Source organism: Corythoichthys intestinalis, chromosome 6 (assembly GCF_030265065.1).
Source record: "Corythoichthys intestinalis isolate RoL2023-P3 chromosome 6, ASM3026506v1, whole genome shotgun sequence".
NCBI classification, from domain to species: Eukaryota; Metazoa; Chordata; class Actinopteri; order Syngnathiformes; family Syngnathidae; genus Corythoichthys; species Corythoichthys intestinalis.
Window position 1 is genome coordinate 24,003,405 of NC_080400.1, and position 8,936 is coordinate 24,012,340.

General features: G+C 39.4%; 1 long non-coding RNA gene across 1 annotated transcript; it reads left to right on the forward strand.

Moving 5' to 3' along the window:
* Window positions 1–642: 642 nt before the first annotated feature.
* LOC130917969 (uncharacterized) lies at window positions 643–6,649 on the forward strand. Its single transcript, XR_009063543.1, has 3 exons — window positions 643–731; window positions 5,469–5,858; window positions 5,927–6,649. It is a non-coding gene; the product is annotated as an uncharacterized LOC130917969 (long non-coding RNA).
* Window positions 6,650–8,936: the final 2,287 nt, after the last annotated feature.

Below are 8,936 nucleotides of genomic sequence, written 5' to 3' on the forward strand. Positions count from 1 at the left end.
AGGTTTTATATTCTTTCTTCAAAGTATCCACCCTTTGATTACTTTTTTGCACATTTTTGGCATTCTCTCAATGAGCTTCAATATGCAGGCACCTGAAAAGGTTTTCACTTCAAAGATATGCCTTATCAGGGTTAATAAGTAGAATTTCTTGCTTTTCAATGGGGTTTGGACCATCATTTGTATTGTATTGAATGTGGTGTGTCCAAACTTCCGGCCTGTACTGTACAGGTATATTCCTTCATGTAAACAAAATTCAAATGAATAAAAACAAATACACACTGGTTGTAGCATCAAGTAACACTACATTATTTTTTCACAGTTCTTAACTGCATGCCATTGATGGCAGTTGACGTCCAGTCATAGACAAAAAAATACTTGACCTGAAAGCTACTTCATTCACTGCGCTCCACCTGCTTGTAGACCCCACTCACATGACGTCACAACCATGCCTCCGCGCCATATTGTCCGTCAGCTCGTCGTGTTTACGCATTACCGCTACGTAAATTCCTCCTATTATGGCGTGTTTTTCTGCTCGTTAACATTAATAATCAAAATGGTGAAGGCATGTGTGGCGGTTGGTTGCAGTAACAGAGAAGATAGACGGAGAGACTTGAAGTTCTACCGTATTCCGAGAGACCCGGAGAGGAGAGCGAGATGGACTGCTGCAATTCGACGAGAAAACTGGGCACCAAAAGATTACCACAGACTATGTAGTAGTCATTTTATACCTGGTAAGATGCATTTAATATATATTTAGAGGGTTTTGTACGAACCACAATTAAGATCATTGCGAGGCTAATCGCCGACAACATACAGTTTCAAATTCAAGATGTTTATTTTTTCTGCCATCATTATTTTTTGAATAATATTTAGCTGGTACCAAGTGAAAGAAGCTGGCCTCGTCAACGGATCATCAGTTAAACACGGGTGTCCAAACGTTTTGCAAAGGGGGCCAGATTTGGTGTGGTAAAAATGTGGGGGGCTACCTTGGCTGATTTACGTAGAACAATATATTTAAACAATTTTTAGCAAGCCTTCTGTGTGTCAAATTTGCTTTATTATTATTTTTTTAAATTCATAATTTCAATAATCTCGCCTTTGTGGCGTTCTGTTTTGACACTCGGGCTCTTGCGAAATACTGCTGCTGTGAAATTAAACTAGCTTCAAGTTGCTATAATTTCTCGCTGCGTATCCTCCTTGTAATGTCGTACATGTCAGCGTGTCTTGTTTGGTAATATCGCGTCACAGCGAACTCTTTAAAAACAGCGACTGTCTCTCTGCAAATGAGGCAGACACAGTTGTTTCGTATTGTATTAAAGAAATAGTCCAATATCCACCTATCCTTGAAGCGTCGGCCATCGCAGTCAACTTTGTGTTTTATTGATTGTCACCATTTTAGAAAATTGAAAGTAAAGGGTTACACGGGATAATGTTGCTTAGAGTGCTGCTCTTAAAGTTTTTCAAAGTTTCGTGAGAATAGGCTGAGTTTCTGTGGACAAGATAGTTGTAGATATCAGGGTAGCAGATGTCAGGCAGAGACGGCGAAGACAGCGGGTCGAAAAATATCGATTTAGGCATCAAATATGGATCTGGCGAATGGATGGCTTTTCCACATAACGCCTTTTATGCAACGTATCCAATGAGTTTACAGCGTCTGAAAGCACCGGGGCTTCCATGAATTGCACTATAAATTGCAGGACAAATTGAAACCATTGAAAATACGGATAAACAATGACGGACAATATGGTGGCCGGATACAGCGACACGTCATTGTGTGACGTTGGTGAGTGGGGTCTGTAGGGGGCTGTGTGACTCAGCTTCATTTATTAGAAATCGGTGGGAGTGAAACTCTCACACATGCTTTTGAGCACAATGCCGGATTTACATTAAAATAGTACGAAAGCTGGACTGCATACTAACAAGAAGGATTGTCTCAGGAGTGATTTGTTCAAGGATTCAAGGTAATTGTATTTTTCGTACCATGCATGCATTTTGAAAAGTTGTGAAAAAAATCAAGGTTAGAAATTAGGCGCTCCATACCTCGCAATATTTACGTAAAATAACTGCCAACTGCCCGGTTTTTGCTTTTAACCAAGAATCGAGACTTTTACATTTTATCTATGAAGAATTCATTGATTTCAATTCAATTCAATTCAATTTGTATAGCCCTCAATCACAACAGAGGTCTCAAAGGGCTTTACAGAGGCAATATGATACACAATTAGAAATGAAGCAACAAAGATGAATAGATACAGTTCAAGTCCTGGGTATCCCCTATCCTTAAGACCCTCCATGCCGGCAAGGAAAAACTCCAAAAACTCCAGAGTCAATTGGGAGAAAAATGAGAAACCTTGGGGAGTACCACAGTCAGGAGAGATCCACTCCCAGGACGGATAGACAGGAACCCCAGAACGGCTAATGGGAATTAGCAAGCGAAATTGTAGTCCGTAAAAATACAGTGGAGTAAAGGAGCAAGAAGAGGTCCCTCTGGTCAGATGAGACGGGGGTAGCAGCGAGGACGTCAATCCAGCCAGGGGTCCGGACAGTCAGGAGGCTGCAGCTGAAAAATAGCCCCTCCCCAGAGGGGAGGGGGGAAAGGGGACACCGGGTGACTAGTGATGAAGAGACTAGACAACTAGATATTAACATTGGAAAATAGAAATAAAGTAAGACAAGTGGTAGGTAGAGTAAGAAAAGGAGATAGAACTCAGCGGCTGTACTGCCCCCAGCATTATAGCTTCTAGTGCAGCTTAAACTAAACTATGAGTCTACTCCGACTTCAACTAGCCTAACCATAAGCTTTGTCGAATAGGAACGTTTTTAATCTAATCTTAAATGTGCAGACTGTCTCGGCTTCTTTAATACTAGCTGGAAGCTGATTCCATAAAACAGGGGCTTGGTGGCTAAAGGCTCTAGCTCCGACAGTACTTTTATAAACCCTGGGAACTACCAGTAGACCTGCATTCTGAGATCGGAGTGTTCTGTTGGGGCGGTATGGAACGAGAGCATCGGTGAGATAAGATGGCCCCAACCCATTAATGGTCTTAAATGTAAGAAGGAGTATTTTAAATTTAATTCTAAACTCGACTGGAAGCCAGTGAAGTGCCTGGAGCACAGGGGTGATGTGCTCTCTTCTATTGGTTCCTGTTAAAAGTCTTGCTGCTGCGTTTTGGACTAGCTGAAGACCTTTTAGAGAGTTTTTAGGACAAGCTGCAAGTAGGGAGTTACAGTAATCCAATCTCGATGTAACGAACGCGTGAATTAATTTTTCTGCATCGCTTTTAGATAAAATATTTCTAATTTTGGCAATGTTGCGCAGGTGAAAGAAAGCCGTTCTACAGGTTTGTTTAATGTGTGCTTTAAACGATAAGTCAGGGTCAAATAAAACTCCTAGGTTTTTAACTGTGGCGCTGGAGGCTACACTTACAATGTCCAGAGTGACTATCTGGGCAGATAAAGAGTCTCTAGCACTTTTTGGGCCTATTATAAGGACTTCTGTCTTTTCAGGGTTAAGTAGAAGATAGTTAGTGCTCATCCAGGTATTTATATCTCGGACGCAGGCGCTTAGTTTTTCTACTTGCCTGACCTGCTCAGGTTTAATTGATAAATACAGTTGTGTGTCGTCAGCGTAACAGTGAAAGTTAATGCTATGTTTTCTGATGATATTACCTAGAGGAAGCATATACAGTGTAAACAAGATGGGCCCGAGGACAGATCCTTGCGGCACACCATAACTAACTCTAGAGTACGATGATGATTGCTGGTTTACATTGACAAACTGGTACCTATTAGATAAATATGATTTAAACCAGCATAGGGCTGCTCCTCTAATGCCTATGTCACATTCTAATCTCTGCAATAAGATATTATGGTCGATTGTGTCAAAGGCTGCGCTCAGGTCCAGCAGAACCAGGATTGAGACTGATCCAACGTCAGCGGCAAGTAACAAGTCATTAGTTACTTTAACTAATGCGGTTTCAGTGCTATGATGAGCTCGAAAGCCAGACTGGAACTGTTCAAATAAACTATTGTCCTGAAGGTGCTGACAGAGCTGTTTAATTACCACTCTTTCAAGGACTTTGGAGAGAAATGGTAAGTTAGAAATAGGTCTATAATTGGCCAAAATATCAGGATCAAGAGTAGGTTTTTTCAAGAGCGGTTTAATAACTGCATATTTAAAGGACTGCGGCACGTAGCCAGTAACTAATGAGGTATTTATTATATTTAAGATAGTGTCAATAGTTAGAGGCAGGGTCTCTTTAAAAAGTTTGGTTGGGATTGGGTCGAGGAGGCACGTTGATGGTTTGGAGGACATTATAATTGAAATTACATCAATTTGGTCTACAGCGGTAAAGTTATTTAATATTTTAGAGGGTTTTATAGGAGATTCCGAATTCTTTGTCTGCACTTTATCAGACCTAATAACTGGAAGTGATTCATTTATTTTATTTCTAATAGTTGCGATTTTATTGTTAAAAAATTTTAGGAAGTCATCACAGCTAAGGGTGGTTGGGATATAAGGTTCTATTGAGGTGTGACTGTTTGTCAGCCTAGCTACAGTGCTGAACAGAAACCTAGGATTATTTTTGTTTTCCTCTATTAAGGATGAGTAATATCTGGTTTTAGCCGTACGCAAGGCCTGCTTATATGTCACTAAGCTGTGTTTCCAGGCAGAGAGGGTGTGCTCTGTGTTGGAACGGCGCCAAAGTCTTTCTAATTTACGTGTCGATTGTTTAAGAGAGCGTGTTTCAGCATTATACCAGGGAGAGGCTCGTCTCGGCTTGACAAACTTTAACTTGGAGGGAGCGACGACATCGAGGGTGGTACGAAACGTAAACAGAACACGATCAACAAACTCGTCATTAACAGCAAGGCCGGGCATCATTCCTTCATAATTAGATGACATGGAGGCAAATATAGGCTGAATTATCTGTTTATACTCTGAAACAGAGTGATCACCTAATGTCCTTTTCATCTGAGTTCTAGCCACTAGTGGCGGATTATCTTGAAGCACAAACTGAAAGGTAATTAGAAAATGATCAAGCATTTATCCACAAGAATTTTGAACGGAAAAAGCCATTGTGGCAGCCCCCTTATCATAACAAAGAGCTACCAGACTAGCATCATTCTTCGACATATTTACGTAATGTAAATTCAAACTGCCCGTTTTTTTGCTTTTAACCAAGAATCGAGACTAAATTCAGGGATTTAAGCATTTATTCATAAGAATTTCAATGTAAAAAGCTCTTTGTTGTGGACTTGTGTGTAAGGCGGCGCCACAGTAAACTTAAAGACGAGCCGCACATTCGACATATTTACGTAAAATAAATGCTACCTGCACGGTTTCTTTTGCTTTTGACCAAAATCGAGACAGTTTTACGTCCATATCTATAAAGAATTCAGGGATTTAAGCATTCATTCACAAGAATTTTCAATGGAAAAAGCTCTTTTTCTGTGTTTCCACTCAGTCAGCTTTGACAGCCACGCCAACAATGCTGGCTACTACTCCAGCCTTGAGCTCCCAGAGGGCACCTGGTCCTACACCAACCCCTACGCCGACGGCAACAAGCAGATATTCGTCTACTGTGACCCCGTGCACCTTTGGAAGAACATCTACAGCAGCTTTCACAACAACGGCAGTATGGTGCTGCCCAGGTGTCCTGGGGCTGAAGTAAGTGGCCAGCATTATTCACTTTATAAAAAAGATGAATCAAAACACCTATCTTTCTAAAACAAACATTTTTTTTTTTTTTTACGAGCCTGAGAGAATGAGGACGGCCTGATTCTCGAGCTGGAAGGGGCTGGCCAGGTGGGAGAACTACAAGTCTGTCAAGGCCGGCTACAAGTTCATCCAGAAGGTGCTGGCGCGCTCTTTGATCGAGAAACAAAGCGTCGGGCTCATCATGGCTGTCGTCAACCCCAACAGAGTCGCACGGGCAAGGAGGAACACAAGGCTGACATTCTGAAGATGTTACAGAGAACAAGGGAGACCTGGAGACGGGCCGGGCAGTCCTTAAGTGGCCATTTCTCCCCATGGCCCACATGGCGTCCTTCGGAATGTCGCTGTGGGACTCCCTGGTGTGCAGGAAGCACAAGATCACCTGCTGGAGTTCCTGGTGGTCCCTCTTCAACTTTTTTGGTGCAAACTTCTCCAAGGATGTGACTTCAGAAGCGAGGAAGAACAAGGCCTTGGGGAGTGGCCAACCGGTAGGACAGGAAAAGGAGCAGAGTCGAGGAGGGCAGAAAGGAGACGGCGAGGAACAGGGACTTGTACAAGTCGAGGAAGTTGACCAGAAAAACGCAATGCATAGATAGAGGCTATGTGATTGTTGAAAGACGAGGCTAACATCCTGGTAACTCCACATCGATTATTTGCACTGCCTGAATTATAGGACTATCTCATACGCATTTTATATTTGTGTTTATTTAGATTTCATACTTGCACGTCACTTTTGAGATTTTAACTTATCCTGCACTGTAAAGGGATGCTCCGCAATTTCATCATATGACTGTATTATGATAATAAAGGGCTATTCTATGCTATAATAAGTTGTGATTGTATATAGAATTTTTAAAGAATCTATTTATATTAGGGCTGTCAAAATTATCGCGTTAACGGGCGCTAATTAATTTTTTAAATTAATCATGTTAAAATATTTGACGCAATTAACGCACAAATGCCCCGCTCAAACAGATTAAAATGACAGCACAGTGAAATGTGTACTTGTTGTGTTTTTCAGAGTTTTGTCGCACTCTGCTGACGCTTGGGTGCGACTGATTTTATAGGCTTCAGCACCCATGAGCATTGTGTAAGTAATTATTGACATCAACAATGGCGGGCTACTAGTTTATTTTTTGATTGAAAATTTTACAAATTTCATTAAAACGAAAACATGAAGAGGGGTTTTAATATAAAATTTCTATAACTTGTTCTAACATTTATCTTTTAGGAACTACAAGTCTTTTTATCCATGGATCGCTTTAACAGAATGTTAATAATGGTAATGCCATCTTGTTGATTTATTGTTATAATAAAGAAATACAGTACTTATGTACTGTATGTTGACATGGCATATTTTATAGATTGAATTGCGATTAATTACGATTAATTTTCAAGCTGGAATTAACTCTATTAAAAATTTTAATTGTTTGACACCCATAATTTATATATTATCTATAATGGATTCTGCATGTTTGCCTCACGTATTAAGTTTCTGATGTTAAATTGAGTGATTTATTAGCTGCTGAAAACGACAAATAAGTTGCTATTTCGGTCAAAAATTTATATATGTTAAATATTGCTATTGATCCTGAAAATATAGGTGATTATCTCTGCATTTGGTGATTTTTGTGCATCTAGTGTAAAATCTGAGAATTTTATAGCCATTTTTTGCCAAGTTTTTAGCCAAATTTTTTTTATACTTATATAAAAAATAATCGCATTTTATAAGGGAACGACTTTGAATTTTTTGATGCCGCTGCTCATGGAAACTCATATATGGCTAAGATAGGTGCCTGTTCTTGTTTTAGGTCGGTAGCAGCTTTGGTTTTGAAAATATTTGAATTTGAAGTTTTTGAAAGTAGGCCCCCTCTGGATCGGCCCTGTTTCCCGTGTCATGTCACGTATTATGAAGTCTATGGCCCAATTCAATTGAACCGGGAAGAGTGAATTGAATGGAACTGACATTGAATAAACGTTAGTCAATTCTCCCCTCCCAGTCAAAACGGATTGGACGTCTAGCCCTCTCAATAGCAGCCAATGAGTTAAATAAGTGCTCTTAAACAGTTTTAAAAAAAATAAGTCGTGTGTTAAAGAGTTTAATAAATACTCAGTGTGGATGCAATTCAACATATATTCAGAACATAACATCTCATTTCAATGTAAGATCGGCTTTCTACTGTCGCAACAAGCCAAGTTTTCAATCCATTCATTTTCTAAGTGCTTGTCTTCAATTTGGCGGGTGAGGTGGAACTGATCCAAGATGAATTTGGTTGCCAGACAATTGCAAGGCTCATAACAGATGAGCAACTACGCACTCATATTCGTACTCATTGATAACACTGACCAATTTAGTTGTCATGAACTTCACTTACGTTTATGTGTTTTGGGAATGTAGGAGTGCAGCCAAATTGTGTTCAAGCAAATTGGAAAACTTGAGTAAATTGTGTTGAGGTGTTTTTCTCTTCAAATGGGCGATCAAACAGTTTTCCAAGTAAAAACACTTTGTCATGCAAAGTCGACATGATATTTCTATCTTTGCATCCATAATGTCTCTGTTTTTAAAGAACTGCTAAGTTTAAGAAAAGTTCTTGGGTCCGTTGGTATCATCATCATTTGGTGGCACCCTTTTATTTTACTTGGTTCTCAGTATAACTTGAATTAAAATGCACATTCATGATTTATTTGATATGGTACTTTTAAGCACTTTATTATGAGAAACTGTTCAATGCTGTTTTAGTAGACCAAACATTGCAGTGCTTAAAAATTCATAAATATTTGGATTAAAACAAAAAGATATTATATACAACAAAATATTTTCTATATATAGTTTTGTGTTTCCTTATAGGTTCATCTGTAATGTGTCCGTTAACTTCAGCGCGGTCCAGTAGCATGAAAGAAATAAAAATATACATTAAAGTTTTATTCTTAATCCTAATCTTGAGGTTTTAGACAAGGAAAATTTGCTTCTTACTTGCACGCATTATCAGAGAGCTAGTGCGCATTCAAGAGTTTTTTTTTTTTTTTTTTTTTTTTTTTTTAACATTCACTGCCATAGGCAGCAGTAGATGTACAGTACATAGCATTTCAACTTTGATTCAAGCTTCTACACTACTGAAATGACTATCAGACAGTCACATCCCTTTGGATTCAAGATCAGCACAGTTTTTGAAAAGAAGATAAAGACTAGGTGGTGAACATGTTTTTTTGTGTTTGT